Source organism: Salvelinus fontinalis, chromosome 23, assembly GCF_029448725.1.
Source record: "Salvelinus fontinalis isolate EN_2023a chromosome 23, ASM2944872v1, whole genome shotgun sequence".
In the NCBI taxonomy this organism is placed as follows: Eukaryota; Metazoa; Chordata; class Actinopteri; order Salmoniformes; family Salmonidae; genus Salvelinus; species Salvelinus fontinalis.
In genome coordinates, this window is record NC_074687.1 from 9652088 (window position 1) to 9679058 (window position 26971).

General features: G+C 44.3%; 1 protein-coding gene across 8 annotated transcripts in view; it reads left to right on the forward strand.

Annotated features, from left to right (window-relative positions):
- LOC129820830 (PTB domain-containing engulfment adapter protein 1-like) overlaps window positions 1-26971 on the forward strand; it is a 170227-nt gene that overhangs the window by 75475 nt on the left and 67781 nt on the right. For 4 of the 8 annotated variants that reach the window (XM_055877833.1, XM_055877841.1, XM_055877831.1 and 1 more), the window contains one exon: window positions 12350-12452. The exons of 2 other annotated variants lie outside the window; for them this stretch is intronic. The gene's annotated coding sequence lies outside the window, so the exon portion shown is untranslated. Of the gene's footprint in view, window positions 1-11300; window positions 11373-12349; window positions 12453-26971 lie in introns of all 8 variants that reach the window. 2 more of the 8 variants (XM_055877834.1, XM_055877835.1) reach the window with 1 other exon arrangement.

Below are 26971 nucleotides of genomic sequence, written 5' to 3' on the forward strand. Positions count from 1 at the left end.
ACTTGATGGTGTTGGAGTTTTGCCTAGCCATGCAGTCATGAGTGAACAGGGAGTACAGGAGGGGACTGACTATGCACCCCTGAGTGGCCCCTGTGTTGAGAATCAGCGTGGCAAATGTGTCGTTCCCTATCCTTATCACCGAGAGGTGGCCCGTCAGGAAGTCCAGGATCCAGTTGCAGAGAAAGGCGGTTAGTCCCAGGGTCCTTAGCTTAGTGATGAGCTGAGGGCCCTATAGTGTTGAACACTGAGCTGTAGTCAATGAACAGCATTCTCACATAGGTGTTCCTTTTGTCCAGGTGGGAAAGAGCAGTGTTGAGTGCAATAGAGATTGCATCATCTGTTGGGGCGTAATGCAAATTGGACTGGGTCTAGGGATAATGGTGTTGATGTGAGCCATGACGAGCCTTTCAAAGCACTTCATGGCTACAGACGTGAGTGCCACGGGTCGGTAGTCATTTAGGAAGGTTACCTTAGTGTTCTTGGGCACAGGGACTATGGTGGTCTGCTTGAAACATGTTGGTATTACAGACTCAGTCAGGGACAGGTTGAAAATGTCAGTGAAGACACTTGCCGGTTGGTCAGCGCATGCTCGGCGTACACATCCTGGTAATTCATCTGGCCCTGCGGCCTTGTGAATATTGACCTGTTTAAAGGTCTTACTCACATCAGCTACGGAGAGCGTGATCACACAGTCGTCCAGAATGGCTGATGCTCTCATGCATGTTTCAGTGTTACTTGCCTCGATGCGAGCAGAGAAGTAGTTTAGCTTATCTGGTAGGTTCATGTCACTGGGCAGCTTGTGGCTGTGCTTTCCTTTGTAGTCTGTAATAGTTTGCAAGCCCTGCCACATCTGCAGTGCGTCGGAGCCGGTGTAGTACGATTCAATCTTAGTCCTGTTTTGAAGCTTTGCCTGTTTGATGGTTCGTCAGAGGGCATAGCAGGATTTCTTATACGCTTCCGTGTTAGAGTCCCGCTCCTTGAAACCTGCAGCTCTACCCTTTAGCTCAGTGTGAATGTTGCCTGTAATCCATGGCTTCTGGATAGGGTATGTACGTACGATCACTGTGGGGACAAAGTCATTGATGCACTTGTTGATGAAGCCAGTGACTGATGTGGTGTACTCCTCTGTTACGTTCCCCAGTGTCTGTGTTGTGGGTTTGTGTTTATGTATGTGTGTATTACAGGAAATGGCTTCCTGGATTCCCCCACGCAGCAGATTGGAGCTCTGATCCCGCCCTCTCATTAGGGGATGCATCTTTTGGCAATTACAAACTCCTTCTGCAGCTGAATAAAAGCCAGTGTTCCTTTGTTAGGAGACAAAGCTTCTTGGATGTCCTGTGTTGGTTGTTGCGCAGAGGCAGTTTTGTTGAAAATATTTTGTAGCAGCTACTTCTGAGGTATGTGTGTGCCAATAGGACTCAGTGTTTTTGATTATTGAACTAGGTCACTTTAAGTTTGTATTATTCTGTTTCATTTGTTCCCAGGGAGGAAGGGGAAGGCACCTTGGGAGTGCTTAGACAAGAGGCCTGTGGGCATACATATACCCGTTGTATGTACTCTGTCTATGCACACTAGGTAAGCTCTGGGCGGACTTCCTCCTGTATTTTGGTTAGTGTGCTATTTGGCGTTAAGGTTAGGTAAGTAGTGGCTAGGCAGTTGAAGTAGGAGAGGACTCTTTAACTTTAACTTTCTTTGCTTTGTTTCCGTCGAGTCCCTTTTCCCCCAATGTCCGTGTTAAGGAAATAAATTCACAGTAAACGGTAATATTATCTGCCTCTGTCATCCTTACCCGCACCTACAATCACATACCTCTTTACCTCCACGGGGAGTTGAGTGTAGCAGGGTGTTTTCTTCCCACCTCCAAGAGGCGTGCGTAACATCCTCAATGCTATCAGAAGAATCCCAGGACATATTGCAGTCTGTGCTAGCAAAACAGTCCTGTAGCTTAGCATCTGCTTCATCTGACCACTTTGTTATTGACTGAGTCCCTGGTGAATCCTGCTTTTAGTTTTTGCTTGTAAGCAGGAATCAGCAGGATAGAATTATGGTCAGATTTGCCAAATGGAGGGTGAGGAAGACCTTTGTGTTTGGAGTAAAGGTGTCTAGAGTTCATAATTTTTTTACCCTCTGGTTCCACATTTAACATGCTGATAGAAATTAGGTAAAACTGATGAGTTTCCCTGCATTAAAGTCCCCGGCCACTAGGAGCGCCACCTGTGGATGAGTGTTACCTGTTCGCTTATGGCCGTGTACAACTCATTGAGTGCGGTCTTAGTGCCAGCGTCAGTCTTGTGGTATATAGACAGCTACGAAAAATGTAGATGTATACTCTCTTGGTAAATAATATGGTCTACAGCTTATCATGAGATGCTCTACCTCAGGTGAGCAAAGCATTGAGACTTCCTTAGATTTCGTGCATTAGCTGTTCTATACAAATATGCATAGGCTGCCTCCCCTTGTCTTACTAGAGGCCGCTGTTCTATCCTGCCGAAAAAGCTTAAAACCCGCCAGCTGTTTGTTTATCATGTCGACGTTCAGCCGTGACTCGGTGAAACATGCTATATTACAGTATTTAATGTCCTGTTGGTCTATTTTACTATCGATTGATTGTAAGTTGGCTAATGGGACCGATGGTGAAGGTAGATTACCCTCTCGGCGACGGCTCCTTACAAGGCACCTGGGCCGTCGTCCACAATTCCTCCGTCTTTTCCTCCTGCGAATGACAGGGATGAAGGCCTTGTTGGGTGTCTGGAGTAAATCCTTCCCATCTGACTCGTGGAAGAATTCCTCCAGTACGGGGATAGTAATCGTTGCCCTGATATCAAGAAACTATTTTCGTTCATAAGACAAGTTGGCAGAAACATTATGTACAAAATAAGTTACAAATAATGCGAAAAAACATACACAATAGTACAATTGGTTACTGGCTCGTTAAACAGCTCCTTCGGTGCCATTGAGGAGAAGGCGCAACAACCTCGGGAGGTTGAAGGATTTGGCTTGTCACCTAAAACCCTCAAACTTTTAGATGCACAATTGATATTATCCTGTCGGCCTGCATCACTGCCTGGTACGGCAACTGCACCGCCCAGAACCGCAGGGCTCTCCAGAAGGTGGTGCGGTCTGCCCAACGCATCACCGGGGGCAAACTACCTGTCCTCCATGACACATACAGCACCCGATGTCATAGGAAGGCCAAAAAGATCAAGGACAACAACCACCCGAGCCACTGGCTGTCCACCCTGCTACCATCCAGAAGGCGAGGTCAGTACAGGTGCTTTAAAGCTGGGACCGAGAGCCTGGAAAAATTGCTTCAATCTCAAGGCCATCAGAATGTTAAACAGCCAACATTAACACAGAGGCTGCTGACGACATACAGACTTGAAATCATTGGCCACTCCAACAAATGGATCACTAGTCACTTATTTATTCCACTAATGATGTTTACGTATCTTGTATTACTCATCTCATGTGTAAATACGGCTTTTATACCATCTGTTGCACCTTGCCTATGTCATGCGGTCATCGCTCATCCATATATTTATGTACATATTCTTATTCCATCCCTTTACTTAGATTTGTGTGTATTAGGTAGTTGTTGTGGAATTGTTAGATATTGCTGCACTGTTGGAACTAGACGCACAAGCATTTCGCTACATTTGTAATATCATCTGCTAACCATGTGTATGTGACCAATAAAATTCAAATATGTGAATTAGACCATTCTCCTGTCCTGCTAAGCATTCCAAATGTAACTAGTTCTTTTGTTTGTCAGTGACTCTATGGAGCAAAAAGTACATTCTCTTTAGGTATGTGGTGAAGTCAAAAATAGTAAAGTACAGATACACCAACAAACTACTTAAGTAAAAATACTTTAAAGTACTACTTAAGTACTATAAACCACAGATTTTTAAGGCCTTCCTCTGACATCGCCTGGTATAGAAGTTCTGGCCCCAGTGATGTACTGGGCCGTACGCACTACACTCTGTAGCGCATTCCCATCGGATGCCAAGCAGTTGTCATACCATATGGTGATGCAGCCAGTCAAGATGCTCTCAATGGTACAGCTGTAAAACATTTTGAAGGGTCTGAGGGCCCAAATCTTTTGAGCCTCCTTAGGGGGAAGAGGTGTTGTCGTGCCTTCACTACTGCTTTGGTATGTTTGGACCATGATAGATCCTAGGGACATGAAGACCTCGACCCGCTCCACTACAGCCTTGTCGATGTGAATGGGGGTGTGGTCGGCCCTCCGTTTCCTGTAGTCCATGATCATCAGCTACTATGTCTTGCTGATGTTGAGGGAGAGGTTGTTGTCCAGGCACCACACTGCCAGGTATCTGACCTCTTTGCTTTGAAAGGCTGGTCATGGCTCACATCAACACCATCCCAGACACACTGGACCCACTCCAATTCGCATACTGCCCCAACAGATCCACAGATGACACAATGTCTGTTGCACTCCACACTGACTTTTCCCACTTGGACACCTACACTACCGGTCAAAAGTTTTAGACCTACTCATTCCTGGGTTTTTCTTTCTTTCTTTTTTACTATTCCCTACATTGTAGAATAATAATGAAGACTTCAATTATGAAATATAAACACATGGAATCATGTAACCAAAAGTGTTAAACAAATCAAAATATATATTTGAGATTCTTCAAATAGCCACCCTTTGCTTGGAAAACAGCTTTGCACATGCAGCTAAATACCTTTGTTTGGTTCTACGGCTGGTAAAAAAATGACAACAGTATGTCTGCAGTATCTCACTATGTACGGGCCGACGCCGGACAGGAGAAGCAGGTACGGGGAGTCAGACATTTATTCGGGAACAGACACTAGACAATTAATCCTGACGCAGGGACCAGAGCTTGGGAACAGACAGATATAGGGAAGGTAATGACAAGTAATTGAGTCCAATGATCACTGATGCGTGTGATGGGGGGAAGGCAGGTGAGCGTACTGATGGTGGCTTAAGTGCGTAATGCTGGGGGTCCTGGCGCTCGGGAGGAAGAGCGGGAGCAGGTGTGACCATACCCCCACCCAACTTCTTTTCACCTTTTTTTAACCAGGTAGGCAAGTTGAAAACAAGTTCTGATTTAAAACTGCAACCTGGCCAAGATAAAGCAAAGCAGTGCGACACAAACACAGTTACACATGGAATAAACAAGCGTACAGTCAATAACACAATAGAAAAAAAGAGTCTATATACAGTGTGTGGAAATGCCTTGAGGTAAGGCAATAAATAGGCCATAGTAGCGAAGTAATTACATTTAGAAAATTAACACTGGAGTGATAGATGAGCAGATGATGATGTGCAAGTAGAAATACTGGTATGCAAAAGTGCAGAAAAGTAAATAAAAACAATATGGGGATGAGGTAGGTAGATTGGATGGGCTATTTACAGATGGGCTATGTACAGCTGCAACGATCGGTTAGCTGCTCTGAGAGCTGATGTTTAAAGTTAGTGAGGGAAATATGAGTCTCCAGCTTCAGCGATTTTTGCAATTCATTCCAGTCATTGGCAGCAGAGAACTGAAAGGAAAGGCGGCCAAAGGGGGTGTTGGCTTTGGGGATGACCAGTGAGATATACCTGCTGGAGCACGTGCTACTGGTGGGTGTTGCTATCATGACCAGTGAGCTGAGATAAGGCGGAGCTTTACCTAGCAGAGACTTATAGATGACCTGGAGCCAGTGGGTCTGGCGACGAATATGTAGCGAGGGCCAGCCGACTAGAGCATACAGGTCGCAGTGGTGGGTGGTATATGGGGCTTTGGTGACAAAACAGATGGCACTGTGATAGACTACATCCAGTTTGATGAGTAGAGTATTGGAAGGTATTTTGTAAATGACATCGCCGAAGTTGAGGATCCGTAGGATACTCAGTTTTCCGAGGGTATGTTTGGCAGCGTGACTGAAGGAGGCTGATTCTAGATTTAATTTTGGATTGGGATGTTTGATATGAGTGTGGAAGGAGAGTTTACAGTCTAGCCAGACACCTAGGTATTTGTAGTTTTCCACATATTCTAAGTCAGAACCGTCCAGAGCAGTGATGCTGGATGGTTGGTCAGGCAGGTGCGGGCAGCGAATGGTTAAAAAGCATGGATTTGGTTTAACTAACGTTTAAGAGCAGTTGGAGGCCACGGAAGGAGTGTTGTATGGCATTGAAGCTCGTTTGGAGATCAGTTAACTTCTCTAGGGTAGGGGGCAGCATTCGGAATTTTGGATGAAAGCATGCCCAAATTAAACTGCCTGCTTCTCGGGCCCAGAAGATATAATATGCATATAACTGGTAGATTTGGATTGAAAACACTCCATTCGGGAAGTCGTTTTTTTTGTGGTTTTGTAGTTTTCTATTCAATGCCATTACAGTATCCATTGACTTAGGACTGAAATTGCAGTTCCTATGCCTTCCACTAGATGTCAACAGTCTTTAGAAATTGTCTTTAGCCTAAATAATTGCTAATATTTCAACCGGACAATAACGTCGTCAACATAAAATGTAAACAAGAAAGGCACTCTCTCGGGTCTCGCGCATGAAAAAGCTCTGTGACACTTTAGGGTCCACTCATTCAGACTGCTCTTACTTCCTAATTTTTCAGAATACAAGCCTGAAACAATTTCTAAAGACGCAGTCAAAGCAGGCAGACAAAAAATCCAAATTGTATGCGTAACCTCAAACAGTCACACTCCAAACTCCACTATGGCCAAGACCAAAGAGCTGACAAAGGACACCAGAAACAAAATTGTAGACCTGCACCAGGCTGGGAAGACTGAATCTGCAATAGGAAAGCAGCTTGGTTTGAAGAAATCAACTGTGGGAGCAATTATTAGGAAATGGAAGACATACAAGACCACTGATAATCTCCCTCGATCTGGGGGTCCACGCAAGATCTCACCCCGTGGGGTCAAAATGATCACAATAACGGTGAGCAAAAATCCCAGAACCACACGGAATCCCAGACCTAGTGAATGACCTGCAGAGAGCTGGGACCAAAGTAACAAAGCCTACCATCAGTAACATACTACGCCGCCAGGGACTCAAATTACAGGCCTCTCTCATCTTTTTAAGTGGGAGAACTTGCACAATTAGTGGCTGACTAAATACTTTTTTGCCCCACTGTAGGTCTATAACAGTTTGGGTCTAGAGTGTCCAATCTTTATGGATCTCGGACGATACGAAAGAGAGGTTGAACAGACTCGTAATAGGGGTTGCATCAATGGCAGCGGATCATTTTAGAAAGAGAGGGTCCAGATTGTCTAGCCCAGCTGATTTGTACGAGTCCAGGTTCTGCAGCTCTTTCAGAACATCTGCTGTCTGGATTTTGGTGAAGGAGAAGCTGGGGAGGCTTGGGCAAGTAGCTGCGGGGGGTGTGGAGCTGTTGGCCGAGGTTGGGGTAGCCAGGAGGAAACCATGGCCAGCCGTAGAGAAATGCTTATTGAAATTCTCGTTTATCGTGGATTTATTGGTGGTGACACATGGGCGAGCCGGCCGAGACATGGGCGCTATGCAAGCTGGCTGGGGGTGAACTCCCCACAAACCGGTAGGGGCATGGGAGCCTGGCAAGTCGGCTGAGGCATTGTCCACATATTCTAAGTCAGAACCGTCCAGAGCAGTGATGCTGGTCAGTTGGTCGGGCGGGTGAACGCCTGTTGATCCCTCTGCGACGTGGAAACCCGATCCGGCGGAGACTTAACAGACTGACGAGCCGGCTGGGCTAACAAGATCTGACGATCCGGTTGAGGCCCAACGTGGGATGGGCGCCTTCCGAGCCAACCGGGGCAAGGAAACCTCTTGAGCCAAGAGGGCGTGGAAGCCCGACGAGCTGGCTAGGCACCCCCTATTCCATTAGCGGCAACCCAGGACCGACGTCACCACCAACCGGAACGCCAGGACTCCCCGATGCTTCGTGTGATGGCTTCGGGATCCTGTAAGGGCTGACGCCGGACAGGAGAAGCAAGTACGAGGAGTCACATTTATTCGGGAACAGACGAGGAAACAAGACAGGAATAGCGTCAGAACACGGGTAACACAGACATGAGACAATTAATTCCGAAGCAGGGAACAGAGCTTGGGAAGAGACAGATCTAGGGAAGGTAATGCCACAAGTAATTAAGTCCACGTGAGTCCAATGACCGCTGATGCGCGTGACAGAGGGAAGGCAGGTGTGCGTACTGATGGTGGCTTAATAACTTCTTACGGCTGAGATCCCATTAACGGGATCGACTTGACAACAGCCAGTGAAAGTGCAGGGCGCCAAATTCAAACAACAAATATCATAATTAAAATTCCTCAAACATACAAGTATTTGACACCATTTTAAAGATAAACTTGTTGTTAATCGCACCACAGTGTCCGATTTCAAAAAGGCTTTACGACGAAAGCACACCATCTGATTATGTTAGCTCAGAACCTAGTCACAGAAAAACACAGCCATTTTTCCAGCCAAAGAGAGGAGTCACAAAAAGCAGAAATAGAGAAAATGCATCACTAACCTTTGATCTTCATCAGATGACACTCATAGGACTTCATGTCACACAATACATGTATGTTTTGTTCGATGAAGTTCATATTTATATCCAAAAATCTTGCCTCCAAAACACTAGTAGATCAATTTACAGAAATAGTATATTACAGAAATAATCAACATTGATAAAAGATACAAGTGTTTTACATGGAACTTTATATAAACTTCTCCTTGATGCAACCGCTCTGTCAGATTTGTAAAAAACTTTACGGAAAAAGCACACCATGCAATAATATGAGTACGGCGCTCAGATACAAAAACAAGCCATACAGGTACCCGCCATGTTGTGGAGTCAACAGAAGTCAGAAATAGCATTATAAATATTCACTTACCTTTGATGATCTTCATCAGAATGCACTCCCAGGAATCCCAGTTCCACAATAAATGTTTGTTTTGTTCGATAAAGTCCATAATTTATGTCCAAATACCTCATTTTTGTTCGCGCCTTCAGTTCACAAATCCAAATTCACGACGCGCAGGCCAGACGAAGTCAAAAAATTCAATTACAGTTCGTAGAAACATGTCAAACGAAGTATAGAATCAATCTTTAGGATGTTTTTAACATAAATCTTCAATAATGTTTCAACCGGAGAATTCCTTTGTCTTTAGAAACGAAAAGGAACGCAGCTACCTCTCACGGGGGCGCCCTGAGTGAGCTCGTGGCACTCTGCCAGACCCCTGACTCAATCAGCTCTTATTCCCTCATCCTTAACAGTAGAAGCATCAAACAAGGTTCTAAAGACTGTTGACATCTAGTGGAAGCCTTAGTATGACCCCATATGACCCCGTATGACCCCAATATGACCCCATAGACACTGTATATTGGATAGGCAAACCTACAAACCTCAGATTTCCCACTTCCTGGTTGGATTTTTTCTCAGGTTTTTGCCTGCCATATGAGTTATGTTATACTCACAGACATCATTCAAACAGTTTTAGAAACTTCAGAGTGTTTTCTATCCAAATTAACTAATTAAATGCATCTTGTGATTCCAGCCAATATTTCAGATTTTTAAGTGTTTTACAGCGAAAACACAATATAGCGTTATATTAGCTTACCACAATAGCCAGAAACACAAGCCATTTCCCAGCAGCAAAAGTTAGCGATCATAACAAACCAGCAAAAGATATATAATTTTTGACTAACCTTGATATGCTTCATCAGATGACAGTCCTATAACATCAGGTTATACATACACTTATGTTTTGTTCGAAAATGTGCATATTTAGAGCTGAAATCGGTGGTTATACATTGTGCTAACGTAGCTACTTTTTCCCACGTAGCCACTTTTTCTGACACACATATTCTGACCAAATAGCTATTCATGAACATAACTAAAAAATACATGTTGTATAGGAAATGATAGATACACTAGTTCTTAATGTAATCGCTGTGTTAGAATTCTAAAAATAACTTCATTACGACATAAGGCTTACGTTATGGCGACCGAGTGCCCAAAACCTGGGCGCAAAACTAATAGTACACAGTTCAACATATATATGAAATAGCATCATAAAATGGGTCCTACTTTTGATGAGCTTCCATCAGAATGTTGTACAAGGGGTCCTTTGTCCAGAACAATCGTTGTTTGGATTTAGAACGTCCTTTTTCCCTTTTGAATTAGCAAGCGCACTAGCCAAGTGGCGCGAAGCTCTCCTTCCTGAACAAAGGCACACAATGCAACACGCCTAACATCCCGAATAAATTTCAAAAATCGTATAAAACTATATTGAAAAAACATACTTTACGATGATATAGTCACATGTATCAAATAAAATCAAAGCCGGAGATAGTAGTCGCCTATAACGACAGCTTTTCAAAAGGCAATCCCCGGTTCCTTCTTGCGCCTTCCTGAAAACAGGAAATGGGTGACACGTCATTCCAAGAGGATTTATTCCAACTCAGACCAAGATAAACACTCCATTTCTTCTCTCACTGCCTCTTGACATCCAGGGGAAGGTGTATGACGTGCATGTATACTAATACGTATCATGCCCATTTATAGGCAGGACCTAGAACAGAGCATAGTTTTCAGGCTTACCACTTCCTGGTCAGGAAGTTTGTGCCAAATGAGTTCTGTTTTACTCACAGATATAATTCAAACGGTTTTAGAAACTAGAGAGTGTTTTCTATCCAATAGTAATAATAATATGCATATTGTACGAGCAAGAATTGAGTACGAGGCCGTTTAAATTGGGCACGATTATCCCCAAAAGTGAAAACAGCGCCCTCTGTCCTCAACAGGTTAATTTGGGCCCGCTTTTCATCCAAAATTCCGAATGCTGCCCCCTACCCTAGTGAAGTTAATACGATCAAAGTTCCTTGTGTTGTCAGGGAGCAACTACCTTTTATTTATAAGACAAATAAGAAATTGTTACTGAATGCAGCTTGTGTGTACTTTATGCTCCCTCGCCCTGTTCAAATGATCAAATGATCAAAATGCTGGTGAGTGGAACTGGACTGGTGTCTGATGGCCCTGTGTTTTCCATGGTGGAATTACAACCCTTCTTTTACGGAGTAAATCAAAAGCACAAGAGAATGTGAGATGTTATCGATAATAAATCAATTGGTTTCATGCATTTGTCTGTGTGTGTGTGTGTGTCTGAACGTGATTGTATTTCGTCATATCGCATACATTTGTGATATAAGACAGGTTAAGATATTCAAAAGTCATTGGTGATTTTTTCTACAGTGTTGCATGATGGGAATCTAGTGGTTCACTGATATAATCTAGTAAACAAAATAAACTACTTTTTCACCACTCTGTCTGCAAGTGCGCCCTCGAGCGCCAGGGGGAGGAAGAGCGGGAGCAGGCTTGACACTACCTCCATATAAGGCTTGAAAAGGTACTATAATTATGATGTGGATACTATTCACGTTAAGCACTTTACTGGTCACAAACACAATATTTGCCTAAATTCATTGAATTTACATTTCAAAGTGGTTATGCTTTTGGCAGTAATCATAATGATAGTAATACTAGTTGTGCTTTTGGCAGTAATCATAATAATATAAGTTTTATAGATTTATGCATACTCTCATGCAAATGTTTTCTTGACTGGGATTGCAAGAGACAGGAGTTGCGAACAAAGAACATTCAAAGAATCATCTACTGTACTGATGCGTCTCACTTGAATAACCCTTGGAATGTAAACAGAGACACTCAGAAAGTCCATGTGATACATTCTCTCTAGCCAGAGAAAGATTAGGAGTTTGTTTTATAACACATCCTTTTGTTTTGGTGGAGAAGCTGGAGATGAATTGACAGTGCGAGAAGGAGTACATAATGTGTCTTCTGTACGTGTCTTCTGAGTACAGGTTTTTACTTTGACAGGATATTTCTCTGCAGAAACACTGAAATAGCTACATTAAGGTTGTCTAATCCAACTATGGAATGGAAGGTCTATTTCCTCCCAGTCTGTAATATATATATATATATATATATACTATTATGCAACATATTTTACTTTCAAAATGGTCTGGTAGGCATTTGCCTGAGTGTCACTGACTTTTTCTGACTGGCTATTTTGGGGTAGTGTATGTTCGTATGCCTGTCTGGTTTTTGCTGAGGTATTTGACACGGGGCTATTTAAACATTACTGTAATCTGGAGGTTTCAGCTGGATAATCGACTCAAACTGTCGTTTGCGCTTCTTTCTTTTGTGTAGGCTATATTCTCTTGTTCTTGTTTAGTATCGACCAATGGTGGTTGATGGTACAGAATCAATTCTTTGAATAATAATCCATTCAGTTTTACCTAAAGCCTCAATGCTGTAAGACTAACTAACCTTTCATCTCTCCCCCCCCCCCCCACACACACACAGAAGACACAGTACTCATGAGAAGACAGCACTTATGAGAATTCTTAGGCCATTAGATGAGTGAGGCCCAACAGAGAATCCTGGTCGTTCACAGTCAAAAGTATTGGTAAGTCATCTTATCTGTTATCTTACATACTCTGGAGCTGTCCTAGAGACTATTGATTACAGCCTGTCTTCAAATCTAACTCACCCCAGGAGCTCCCAAAGCTCATTATGTGCTCAGTGTTTGTGATACGACAACAGCATATTTCAATTCTTCAACAGTTCTTTCGGGGGGCAAACACTGCCATTTATACCATAAAGTGATCTCAGTATATGACAGTGACTGTGTATTCCTGTCATGTCCTTTTAGCCCAGTAGCCCATACCCACAAATAAGTGACATTTTAATGACAGTTGATTAAGCCTCTTACACAGTATGCTTTGACCTGTGTCCCTACTTTTTTTCCTAAATGATGTTCCAACTTGGGATACAGTTTCACAGTCCAGCCCCTGGCTTCACAGAGAATTCAACAGATTTAAAACAGTCTCTGAAAGTAAAATATGGGCTATTCTAAACGACTTGGACAGCTGTTGCATCTAACTAAAAAAAAATCTTATCATGCAGAAACAGTGGAGAAGATTAGAGCTAAATTATTGAAGTAGATTTTGGCAATAAACGGGTCGTTGGAATCCTTCTCTGAGATTTATGAGCGTGTGCCACCAGTGAAAGCAGCAGTCTCACTGCTGGTGAAACGCACATTTCTAATCCTCAGGCAATTTCAATTTAAAAGGAAGAGGCCTGCGAAAGAACTCTCCCCCCTTGGCATTTTTCATATTTTGTTGCCTTACAACCTGGAATTTAAATGGATTTTTGGGGGTTTTGTATCATTTGATATACACAACATGCCTACCACTTTAAGATGCAAAATATTTTTTATTGTGAAACAAATAAGACAAACGGAAAACTTGAGTGTGCATAGCTAGTTATTCACCCCCCAAAGGCAATACTTTGTAGAACCACCTTTTGCAGCAATTACAGCTGCAAGTCTCTTGGGGTATGTCTCCATAAGCTTGGCACATCTAGCCACTGGGATTTTTGCCCATTCTTCAAGACAATACTGCCCCAGATCCTTCAAGTTGGATGGGTTCCGCTGGTGTACAGCAATATTTATATCATACCACAGATTCTCAGTTGGATTGAGGTCTGGGCTTTGACTAGGCCATTCCAAGACATTTACATGTTTCACCTTAAACCACTTCAGTGTTGCTTTAGCAGTATGCTCAGGGTCATTGTCCTGCTGGAAGGTGAACCTCCGTCCCAGTCTCAAATCTCTGGAAGACTGAAACAGGTTTCCCTTAAGAATTTCCCTGTATTTAGCACCATCCATCATTCCTTCAATTTTGATCAGTTTCCCAGTCCCTGCCGATGAAAAACATCCCCACAGCATGATGCTGCCACCACCATGCTTCACTGGGTGAAGAGGTGGGGTGATGAGGTGTTGGGTTTGCGCCAGACATAGCATTTTGTTATGTGACTTCTGGATGTAATTGGTTGCACCAGATCTTATTTAGGGGCTTCATAGCAAAGGGGGTGAATACATATGCATGCACCACTTTTCAGTTTTTTATTTTGCATAATCTTTTGAAACAAGTCATTTTTTTCATTTCACTTCACCAATTTGGACTGTTTTGTGTATGTCCATTACATGAAATAAAAATCAATTTAAAATGCAGGTTGTAATGCAACAAAACAGGAAAAACACCAAGGAAGTGAAAACTTTTGCAAGGTACTGTATTATGCATCATGTGCACTGAGGAAATGTATCGTCATGCACGAGGCAAGGTGTTTAGCTGAGGACAGTCACAATTCCTGGACCTTTAGCTTGTCACTTTTTTATGATAATTTGACAGCTTGCTGATGAAGTTGTAGACCTGTTCCCAGCAGTCAGTCCGTAATTTAGATTGTTTCCAAAGCACCAATCACTACGTTCAAAGTTGTATCTTTGGGTCATCTGAATGCACAGTGTAGATGACTCGATACTACCCCACAACTCGGGGCAAAAAGGGCAGTTGCTGCTACATTAAAACGTGTTAATTGTGATACAGGGCCTTTGGAAAGTATTCAGACCCCTTGACTTTTTCCACATTTTGTTACATTACAGGCTTATTCTCAAATGTATTAAAACAGGTTTTTAGAAATGTTTGCAAATATATATGTTTTTTAAATGTACATTTGCATAAGTATTCAGACCCTTTACTCCTTACTTTGTTGAAGTACGTTTTGCAGGGATTACAGCATTGAGTCTTGTTGGGTATGACGCTACAAGCTTGGCACACCTGTATTTAGGAAGTTTCTCCCATTTTTCTCTGCAAATCCTCTCAAGCTCTGTTAGGTGTAATGGGGAGCGTTGCTGCACAGCTATTTTCAGATCTCTCCAGAGATATTTGATCAGGTTCAATTCCCGGGCTCTGGCTGGGCCAATCAAAGACATTCAGAGACTTGTCCCAAAGCCACTCCTGTGTTGTCTTGGCTGTATGCTTAGGGTTGTTGTCCTGTTGGAAGGTGAACCTTCGCCCCAGTCTGAGGTCCTGAGCGCTCTGGAGCAGGTTTTCATCAAGGATCTCTCTGTACTTTGCTCCGTTCAAAATTTCCTCGATCCTGACAAGTCTCCCTGTCCCTGCTGCTGAAAAACATGCCCACAGCATAATGCTGCCACCACCATGCCTCACTGTAGGCGTGGTGCCAGGTTTCCTCCAGACGTGACGCTTGGCATTCAGGCCAAAGAGTTCAATCTTGGTTTTATCAGACCAGAGAATCTTGTTTCTCATGGTCTGAGAGTCTTTAGGTGTCTTTTGGCAAACTTCAAGTTGCCTGTCATGTGCCTTTTACTGAGGAGTGGCTTCCGTCTGGCCACTCTACCATAAAGGCCTGATTGGTGGAGTGCTGCAGAAATGTTGTCCTTCTGGAATGTCCTTCCATCTCCACAGAGGAACTCTAGAGCTCTGTCATAGTGACCATCAGGTTCTTGGGCACCTCCCTGACCAATGCTCTTCTCCCCCGATTGCTTAGTTTTTGCCCGGGCGGCCAGCTCCTAGAAGAGTCTTGGCGGTTCCAAACTTCTACCATTTAAGAATGATGGAGGACACTGTGTTCTTTTGGACCTTCAATGCTGCAAACATGTTTTGGTACCCTTCCCCAGATCTGTGCCTCGACACATTCCTGTCTCAGAGCTCTACAGACAATTCCTTCTACCTCATTGCTTGTTTTTTTCTCTGACATGCACTGTCAACTGTGGGACCTTATGTGTGCCTTTCCAAATCATGTCCAATCAATTGAATTTACCACAGTTGGACTCCAAGTTGTAAAAACTTCTCAAGGATGATCAATGGAAACAGGATGTACCTGAGCTCAATTTTGAGTCTAATAGCAAAGCTTCTGAATACTTATGTAAGTGAGATATCTGTTTTTTATTTTTAATACATTTGCAAAAATGTCTAAATTTGTATTCGCTTTGTCGTTATGGAGTATTGTGTGTAGATTTCTGAGGAAATGTATTTATTAAATTGTACAATAAGTCTAACGTAACAAAATGTGGAAAAAGTAGAATTTGTTTTTGAGAAGGACGTAGTAGTGACTATTGTTGTTGCGAGGGGATACAGTCGGCACAGAATGCCCGCTCGATAAAAAGGCTTCCGAAGGTTGCAGTGGAGCCCTCGATAACTCGACAACTGGCTTTTGAGATTGACTCGATTCAGTCGTGAACGCACATATCGAGTGCTCAACGTTTTCGGTCTGATATTCAGCCAAGGTCTCCGGCCATCGCTAAGGCTCCGTAATAATGACACAAGCCAACCAAAGGTCTCAGAACCCAGGCATCTCTATCCCCAATGCTCTAATTTATGTTAAGTGATCCCAGGGTAGCCCTCATGTCCATTCGTTTACTACTAGGATATGCTGAACAACACCTCTCCTGCTTGCTTGCCTGCCTGCGGTGCTCCCACAGATTCAGAGATCCATGTAATGCATCAGTAGCGGGTAATCGGATTTACAATGACTACACCAGCAAATCTGCAATGCTAATGTGCTTAATAAAAGGCTCTCAAATAGGTTAAGTTGGTTTTGTATTTCATCCTATATGGAACTGTCTCTCTCATCTATGTCCCATGGAGAAGCAATAGGCTACAGGCCAACATCACAAATATATCTTAGTAATTTCTACACCCCCTCATGCAAATATGATTGTCTCTTTGGGGAGAATGGTTAAAGTGAAGATGGGCACTGGACTGAAATCAAAAGTTGCACTATGTGGAGCACATGAATGGTTTCAGATGTGTGTGTGTGTGTGTGTGTGTGTGTGTGTGTGTGTGTGTGTGTGTGTGTGTGTGTGTGTGTGTGTGTGTGTGTGTGTGTGTGTGTGTGTGTGTGTGTGTGTGTGTGTGTGTGTGTGTGTGTGTGTGTGTGTGTGTGTGTGTGTGTGTGTGTGCATGGAGGGGGTACTGGGTTTTCTAAGAACAGTAAACCAAGGGAGCATGTTGGGATTAGTGTTTTTCGAGCTGTGTGTGTGGGTGTGTGATGGCTCTTGCGAAATCCCCCCCACTTCCCCAAACCCTATCAGCATGATGATGTCACTACACGAGAAAACCAAAATGTTCTGTCTGTTTAGTGCCAACCTTCACAGATGTTGGTCCAAAACAATGTATGAAGAAGAAAATTTGGCGTTCAGCTTACATTATTCATCGCAAAAAAAATGCAGACTATCTTGAAAACCTTTTCTCTTCAAATAGTCATTGAATTAATATTTTAAATTTGCTCAAGAATACTGTCCAGCTTCAGCAGCAAAGAAGGGCGCCACATTTTGCATATGTGAATAGAAAGAAAGTTGTTTTATGATGAAGGTTTGATCATCTTACAAAGCATCTAATTACAGTGGCTTGAGAAAGTATACCCCCTTGGCATCTTTCCTATTTTGTTGCATTACAACCTGGAATTAAAATATATTTTTTGGGGTTTTGTATCATTTGATTTACATAACATGCCTACCACTTTGAAGATGCAAAATATTTTTTATTGTGAATGAACAAGAAGACAAAAAAAAAGAAAACTTAAGAGTGCATAACTATTGACCCCCTCAAAGTCAATACATTGTAGAGCCACCTTTTGCCGCATTTACAGCTGAAAGTGTCTTGGGATATGTCTCCATAAGCTTGGCACATCTAGCCACTGGGATATTTGCCCATTCTTCAAGGCAAAACTGCTCCAGCTCCTTCAGGTTGGATGGGTTCTGCTGGTGTACAGCAATATTTAAGTCATACCCCAGATTCTCAATTGGATTGAGGTCTAGGCTTTGACTAGGCCATTCCAAGACATTTACATGTTTCTCCTTAAACCACTCAAGTGTTGCTTTAGCAGTATGCTTAGGGTCATTGTCCTGCTGGAAGGTGAACCTCCGTCCCAGTCTCAAATCCCTGGAAGACTGAAACAGGTTTCCCTTAAGAATTTCCCTGTATTTAGCGCCATCATCATTCCTTCAATTTTGATCAGTTTCCCAGTCCCTGCCGATGAAAAACATCCCCACAGCATGATGCTGCCCCCACAATGCTTCACTGGGGATGGCGTTCTCGGGGTGATGAGAGGTGTTGGGTTTGCGCCAGACAAAGTATTTTCCTTGATGGCCAAAAAAATAAATGTTAGTCTAATCTAACCAGAGTACCTTCTTCCATATGTTTGGGGAGTCTCCCACATGCCTTTTGGCGAACACCAAACTTGTTTTCTTAATTTTCTCTATAAGCAATGGCTTTTTTTCTGGGCACTCTTCCGGTAAAGCCCAGCTTCGTGGAGTGTATGGCTTAAAGTGGTCCTATGGACAGATACTCCATTCTCCGCTGTGGACCTTTGCAGCTCCTCCAGGGTTATCTTTGGTCTCTTTGTTGCCTCTGATTAATGCCCTCCTTGCCAGGTATGTGAGTCTTGGTGGGTAGCCCTCTCTTGGCAGGTTTGTTGTGATGCCATAGTCTTTCCATGTTTTAATCATGGATTTAATGGTGCTCTGTGGGATGTTCAAAGTTTCTGAGATTCTTTTATAACCCAACGCTGATCTGTACTTCTCCACAACTTTGTCCCTGACCTCTTTGGAGAGCTCCTTGGTCTTCATGGTGCCGCTTGCTTGGTGGTGCCCTTTGCTTAGTGGTGTTGCAGACTCAGGCCACTTTCAGAACAGGTGAATATATACTGAGATCATGTGACAGATCATGTGACACTTAGATTGCACACAGGTGGGCTTTATTTAACTAATTATGTGACTTCTGAAGGTAATTGTTTGCACCAGATTTTATTTAGGTGCTTCACAGCACAGATACTACTTTGACACATTGAAAGTGGGTCAACTTCTTTACAATAGCTTGAAATGCTTGAATGCATCCAAAACAGCTGCAATATATGTATATTCATTATAAAACTACAACGTAGAACATATAAACATGTAAATGTATAATATTCTAATGTTAAATGCATTATTTAAGCATTGGGGAGAAAGTGGTAGTGACATGTAATTAGAAAAGTGATTTTCACATCACTGATGTCATATTAATTAAGCAACTTGAATTTTCAGATACAATATTTTAATCATTATTAGTGTAAATTAAATTCCCCTGTCAATTCCCCTGTTCCCCTGTAATTGTGCAGAAACTTTACAGCCACTTAGCGAAACCTCAATGGTTTGCAATTACTGTATTGGCAAATGCAATGTGTCCCACAGTTTGAACCCAGTGGTCCTATGGCAGTGTGTCCCACAGTTTGAACCCAGTGGTCCTATGGCAGTGTGTCCCACAGTTTGAACCCAGTGGTCCTATGGCAATGTGTCCCACAGTTTGAACCCAGTGGTCCTATGGCAATGTGTCCCAAAGTTTGAACCCAGTAGTCCTATGGCAATGTGTCCCAAACTTTGAACCCAGTGGTCCTATGGCAGTGTGTCCCACAGTTTGAACCCAGTGGTCCTATGGCAGTGTGTCCCACAGTTTGAACCCATTGGTCCTATGGTAATGTGTCCCACAGTTTGAACCCATTGGTCCTATGGCAATGTGTCCCACAGTTTGAACCCAGTGGTCCTATGTATGTTGGAAACTTGATAGAGTGTGAATTGAGCTTGGAGTGTATCACTATGTCAGCAACAACTAACAGGCTAGAAAGTGTCAATGTCAATGAATTGTTAGCTGAATTACTCTGCAGAATATCTGACCTTGTTGAATGCATGCCAAGATGCTTGTCTGTGTAGGTGGAAGGATACATTTTTATTTATTTGTCATTGACACTATAGACATTGTGGTTACTGTGATGGATCGGAGTCAAGATACAAGGGAAGCGTTACATTTATCAGGGCTCTCAGACGATGACCCTTGACAGATTTGATAATTTTATCTAAATATTTCTGAGATTTTGACATGCCTGTCCAGAAATGGTGTGCTTTGTCAGCTGTTTCCACTCCCCAAGATTCAAGAGACCCCGTGGAGAGTGAGACTCCAAACATTTTCTCTATCTATTTTTGAATTGCATGTATTTTCTGTAAAGTGACTCAATCTTCCCCCTATTGACACTGTATCGGGAGAACTGCTCTTCCTGGATATCAATAGCCTAATAACTGTTGGTATATTAAAGGCATAGTGCAACATTTTGCACATTCAGGCCTTTTTCTCTACTTACCCAGTCAGACGAACTCACGGATATAATTTTTATGTCTGTGCGTGCAGTTTAAAGGATGTTGAAGTTAGTTTTGCTAGCCAATACTAACTAGCATTAGCGCAATGACTGGAAGTCAACAAGAACAGCTAGCATGAACTCTTCACTACTCCCGATTACATTTACATTACATTTTAGTCATTTAGCAGATGCTCTTATCCAGAGCGTCTTACAGTAGAGTGCATACATTTTATTACATTTTTACATACTGAGACAAGGATATCCCTACCGGCCAAACCCTCCCTAACCCAGACGACACTATGCCAATTGTGCGTCGCCCCACGGACCTCCCGGTTGCAGCCGGCTGCGACAGAGCCTGGGCGCGAACCCAGCCCAGCCTGGGCGCGAACCCAGAGACGCTGGTGGCGCAGCTAGCACTGCGATGCAGTGCCCTAGACCACTGCGCCACCCGGGAGGTCAGTCTCTCTGCTTGTGTGGTTGTTGTCTTGTCCTTTGTATCAACTGTAGACTCATGACATTAACATTTCTCTGTCCCACATTGAATTTGTTACTTGATGATTTTTTGGGATAGATTTGACTTATATTCAGATCACACTGTGCATGGCAGTATAGTAACGATTGGTAGAAGTCAGAGTCATCTTGGGATGTGAGAAGCACATTGCACACGTTTCCACTTCTTTTAAGGTATGAGTCATATGTTGATAAACTCAGCTATGATTTATTGTCATGACTTCCGCCGAAGTTGGTCCCTCTCCTTGTTCGGGCGGTGTTCGGCGATCGACGTCACCGACCTTCTAGCCATCGCTGATCCTCTTTTCATTTTCCATTGGTTTTGTCTTGTCTCACATCACACCTGGTTTCAATCCCATCATTACATGTTGTGTATTTAACCCTCTGTTTTACCTCATGTCTTTGTCGGTGATTGTTCGTTGTATGTATAGGTGCTATGTCTGTTATGGTGTGTGACGGGTTTTATTTACCCACTTTTCTTTATTTTGTATACGTTGATTTTGGAGTTTGTGAGCTTTCATTAAAAACAACCTGAGGATTGATTATAAAAAAACATTTGACATGTTTCTACGACCATTACAGATACTTTTTGGAATTTTCGTCGAACGGAACAAGGCTGTAGTTTTCTCAACATAACGCACAACCCAAATGGCATTTTTTTGTTATAAAAGTAATATTTATCGAACAAAAAGAACATTTGTTGTGTAACTGGGAGTCTCTTGAATGCAAACATCCGAGGATTATCAAAGGTAAGCGATTAGTTTTATTGCTTTTCTGACTTTCGTGACCAAAATTTACCAAGCTAATATAATGCTAACTGTTCTAACATTGATTGATACACTCACAAAAGCTTAGATTGCGTCGTTGCAAAGCATATTTTCAAAATCTGACACAATAGGTGGATTAACAACAAGCTAAGCTGTGTTTTGGTATATTTCACTTGTGATTGCATGATTATAAATATTTTTAATAATATTTTTGAATCTGATACATTTGGGAATTTTCTTCTGGCTTTCAGGACCGGAACGAGGCTGTAGTTTTCTCAACATAACGCGCAACCCAAATGGCATTTTTTTTATTATAAAATTAATATTTATCGAACAAAAATATTTTTTTTTGTGTAACTGGGAGTCTCGTGAGTGCAAACATCCGAAGATGATCAAAGGTAAGCGATTAATTTTATTGCTTTTCTGACTTTCGTGGCCATGCTAATTTGGGGCTAGCTGTTCTAGCATTGATTGATACACTCACAAAAGCTTGGATTTCTTTCTCTGTAAAGCATATTTTCAAAATCTGACACGATAGGTGGATTAACAACAAGCTAAGCTGTGTTTTGGTATATTTCACTTGTGATTGCATGATTATAAATATTTTTTGTAATATTTTTTAATTTGGCGCCCTGCAATTCAGCGGTTGTTTAGGGAAATGATCCCGTAATCGGGATCCTGCCACCAACACGCACCACATTAGAGAATCACCGACCCGATATGACTGCTGGGAGCGCTCCGGTTCCATCTGGTTCCAGTGGGATTCGTCTCTCCCTGCCCCAGGAGTACAAAGGAGAGGCTGCGGGCTGCCGAGGGTTTCTACTGCAACTGGAGCTATACCTGGCCACCGTTCACCCAGCTCCATTGGATCGGGAGAGGGTGTCCGCCCAGGAGTTCGCACTAGAGTTTAGGACCCTGGCTGCCGGCGCGGGATGGAACAACAGAGCCCTGATCGATCATTACCATTGCAATCTGCGTGAGGACGTCCATCGGGAGCTGGCCTGCAGAGACACCACCCTCAGATTTGACCAGCTGGTGGACCTGTCCATCCGGCTGGACCACCTGCTGGCTACTCGCGGACGTTCAGATCGGGGTCTGATGGTTCCATCCTCCCGCACCCCCTCTCCGATACCCAAGGAGCAGGGAGGGGCAGTGCGCAGGGAGACCGGAGGGGGTTCCCGCTCGTGCACTATCTGTGGCCGCAGAGGTCACACTGCTGGTCGGTGCCGGGTGGGTTCCTCTGGGAATCGAGGCAGCAGGCAGGGCGTTCTGCCGCCATTCCAGGTGAGCTGGCACCATCCTCACCCAGAGACCTCTGTTGCACATATGTTTGTATCTTTCACTTTTCCTGAGTTTTCCCCGCATTACCAGCATAAGGCGCTCGTCGATTCTGGCGCGGCTGGGAATTTCATTGATAGAACTTTAGCCCATCGTTTAGGGATCCCCATTTTTCCAGTGGATGTTCCTTTCCCTGTTCACGCCTTAGAATGTCGACCATTAGGGTCAGGGTTGATTAGGGAGAGCTCCTTTGGGCATGGTGACGCAAGGGGGTCATACGGAGAGAATTCGTCTCTTCTGTATTGGCTCTCCTGTGTTTCCCGTGGTGCTGGGCCTACCCTGGTTAGCTTGTCATAACCCCACTGTTTCTTGGCCACAGAGGCCAAGAGAGTGCTCAGGTATTTGTAGAGTGCTCAGGTAGGTGTTTAGGGGTTTCCGTTGGTGCTACTACGGTGGCGAGTCCAGACCAGGTCTCCACCGTGCGCATTCCCCCTGAATATGCCGATTTGGCTCTCGCCTTCTCTAAAAAGAAGGCGACTCAATTACCACCTCATCGACGGGGCGACTGTGCGATAGATCTCCTGGTAGACGCTGCACTTCCCAGGAGTCACGTGTATCCCCTCTCACAGGCGGAGACGGAGGCTATGGAAACATATGTCTCCGAATCCCTGCGTCAGGGGTACATTCGGTCTTCCACTTCACTTGTCTCCACAGGTTTATTTTTTGTGAAGAAGAAGGAGGGAGGTCTGCCCCCATGTATTGACTACCGGGGTCTAAATCAGATCACGGTGAGGTATAGTTACCCGCTACCGCTCATAGGCACAGCGATAGAGTCAATGGACGGGGCGCGCTTCCTCACCAAACTAGATCTCAGGAGCACTTCAACCTGGTGTGTATCCGAGAGGGGGACAAGTGGAAGACAGCTTTCAGTACCACCTCTGGGCACTATGAGTACCTCGTCATGCCGTACGGGTTGATGAATGCGCCATCAGTCTTCCAAGCTTTTGTAGATGAGATTTTCAGGGACCTGCACGGGCAGGGTGAGGTGGTGTATATTGATGACATTTTGATATAGTTCGCTACACACGCCAAGCATGTGTCCCTGGTGCGCAGAGTGCTTGGTCGCCTGTTGGAGCATGACCTGTATGTCAAGGCTGAGAATGTTCTTCCAACAGTCCGTCTCCATCCTAGGGTATCGCATTTCCATGTCAGGGGTGGAGATGGAGAGTGACCACATTGCAGCCGTGCGTAATTGGCCAACTCTCACCACGGTAGAGAAGGTGCAGCGATTTTTAGGGTTTGCCAACTACTACCGGAGGTTTATCCGGGGTTATGGTCAGGTAGCAACTCCCATTACCTCACTGCTGAAGGGGGGCCGATTTCGCTTGCAGTGGTCACCTGAGGCGGACAGGGCTTTTAGGCACCTGAGGGCTCTGTTTACCTCGGCTCCCGTGCTGGCCCATCCGGATCCCTCTTTGGCGTTCATATTGGAGGTCAATGCATCCGAGGCTGGGATAGGAGCTGTGCTCTCTCAGCGCTCAGGGACACCACCGAAGCTCCGCCCCTGTGCCTTCTTCTTGAAGAAGCTCAGCCCGGCGGAGCGAAACTATGATGTGGGGGACCGGGAGTTGTTGGCTGTCGTCAAAGCCTTGAAGGCGTGGAGACATTGGCTTGAGGGGGCTAGACACCCTATTCTCATCTGGACTGACCACCGCAATCTGGAGAACATCTGGGCAGCGAGGAGACTGAACCCTCGCCAGGCAAGGTGGGCCATGTTTTTCATCCGTTTTGTGTTTATTCTTTCCTACAGACCAGGCTCCCAGAACGTTAACCTCTTTGGGCTAGGGTGCAGTATTTTCACGTCCGGATGAAAAGCGTACCCAGAGTAAACTGCTTGCTACTCAGGCCCAGAAGCTAGGATATGCATATTATTAGTAAATTTGGATAGAAAACACTCTGAATTTTCTAAAACTGTTGATGTCTGTGACTATAACAGAACTCATATGGCAGGCGAAAACCTCAGAAAAATCCAACCAGGAAGTGGGAAATCTGAGGTTTGTAGTTTTTCAAGTCCAATATACAGCCTATCCAATATACAGTGTAAATGGGGTCAGATTGCACTTCGTAAGGCTTCCACTAGATGTCAACAGTCTTTAGAAAGTTGTGGGGGAATTTCGCACTCTGCCATTTCACCGGATATTGTCGAGGGGTTCCCCTAGCGGAACGTCTAGCCGTAACAGGTTTTAAGGCAGACGCATTGTCCCGGCTGTATGACACAGAGGAGCGGCCCATGGATCCCACTCCCATACTCCCCGCCTCTTGCCTGGTGGCGCTGTGGGAGCTGAACGCGGACATTGAGCGGGCGTCACGTGCAGGGCTCGCTCCCCTCCAGTGTCCAGCTGGGTGTCTGTACGTTCTGTCCGCGACTGGCTGATCTATTGGGCACACACGTCACCCTCCTCTGGTCATCCTGGGATCGGTCGGACGGTGCGCTGTCTTATTGCGAAGTACTGGTGGCCCACTTTGGCTAAGGACGTGAGGGTTTATGTGTCCTCCTGCTCGGTGTGCGCCCAGTGTAAGGCTCCTAGGCACCTGACCAGAGGTAACAACCCTTACCCGTTCCACAACGGCCCGTCGGTGGATTTCATAACCGATCTTCCACCTTCACAGGGTAACACCACGATCTTGGTCGTTGTGGATCGTTTTTCTAAGTCCTGTTGTCTTCTCCCTTTGCCCGGTCTCCCTACGGCCCTAGAAACTGCGGAAGCCCTGTTTACTCACGTCTTCCGGCACTACGGGGTGCCTGAGGATATAGTGTCTAATCGGGTTCCCCAGTTTACATCGAGGGTCTGGAGGGCGTTCATGGAACGTCTGGGGGTCTCGGTCAGCCTTACCTCAGGTTTTCACCCCGAGAGTAACAGGCAGGTGGAGAGAGTTAACCAGGATGTGGGTAGGTTTCTGAGGTCTTATTGCCAGGTCCAGCTGGGGGAGTGGGCAGCGTTCGTGCCCTGGGCAGAGATGGCCCAAAACTCGCTCCGCCACTCCTCCAATAACCTCTCTCCCTTCCAGTGTGTACTAGGGTATCAGACGGTTCTTGCTCCTTGGCATTAGAGTCAGACCGAGGCTCCTGCGGTGGATGACTGATTCCGGCGAGCGAAAGGAACATTGGACGCCGCACATGTCCATCTTCAGAAAGTTGGCGCAGACCGTCACCACAGTGAGACCCCGGTGTTCGCACCGGGGGACCGGGTCTGGCTCTCGACCCGAAACCTGCCCTTCCGCCTGCCCTGTCAGAAGCTGTGTCCGTGGTTTGTGGGGCCATTTAAAGTCCTGAGGAGAGTGAACAAAGTATGTTATATGTTACAGCTTCCCCCCGATTACCGTATTAATCCCTCGTTCCATGTGTCAGGCCATTGGAGTTTGTGAGCTTTCATTAAATACTCTGTTTATACCAAGTTCGTTCTCCTGCGGCTAACTTCCCTGCCACCAGCACGCACCACATTACATTTATTTTTGTAAAGGAAAAGTCAAAACATGACAGCACTTTTAACTAACGCTGATACTAACAGTGTAGTGCAAGGGATTTATAGCCATAGAAATACATAATTAATTATACATGATTTACAGTATAATGTGCACCACTCACTTCTAGATTGTGACATCACCTCAGTCAGTAGCAGAACATCTGTCATCCGCCATTCAAATTACTTTATTCTGCCACTCCTGTGCACTCATCTAAGAAACTTTTCAAACTTGTATCGTGAGTGGTGGCAGATATGACCTCTGAAAGAATTATGAGGTACGATTCCAAGAGGATATACTGCCGTGACCTTTTGAAAGCCTTGAAACTCTTGACATAACCTGAAGTAATTTTCAAGGAATATCTTATAACTTTATAAGATTCCCGTTGGGCAAACTTTTGACACTACTAAACAACTTATTCTTATTCTTTGTTAGCCAATCAGGGGCGTAACTTTTGGGTTGGAAACAAAGGCCTGCAGCCACGATGGCTCTCTGTGGAAAAGATCTAACCCTGATTTAAGTAGTTTGGGAGCAATAATAGCAATAGTTATACTGTTAGTGACATCCCTGTGTCTCTCTGATTTCAGTTGAAACCGATTTACATAATTTCTGATGAGATAACCCTTTTGTTTTTCTAAATGTGTAATACCACATGCATACACAACTGCACATTTTAGACTACGGAAGTTCCGTCCCCAACTAGGGACAAAGGGTTGATCAAACCCATTATAATAAACACTGCGAGAGATGTAAATGCTCACCTCCAGTCCAGGGTTCCCTCCTAAACTCCTGCTAATTGCCAATTAGGTTTCCTCCTCACAGTGTATACTGTTCCCCCTTCCTCTCTCATTACATTCCATGACAGAGCAACCAG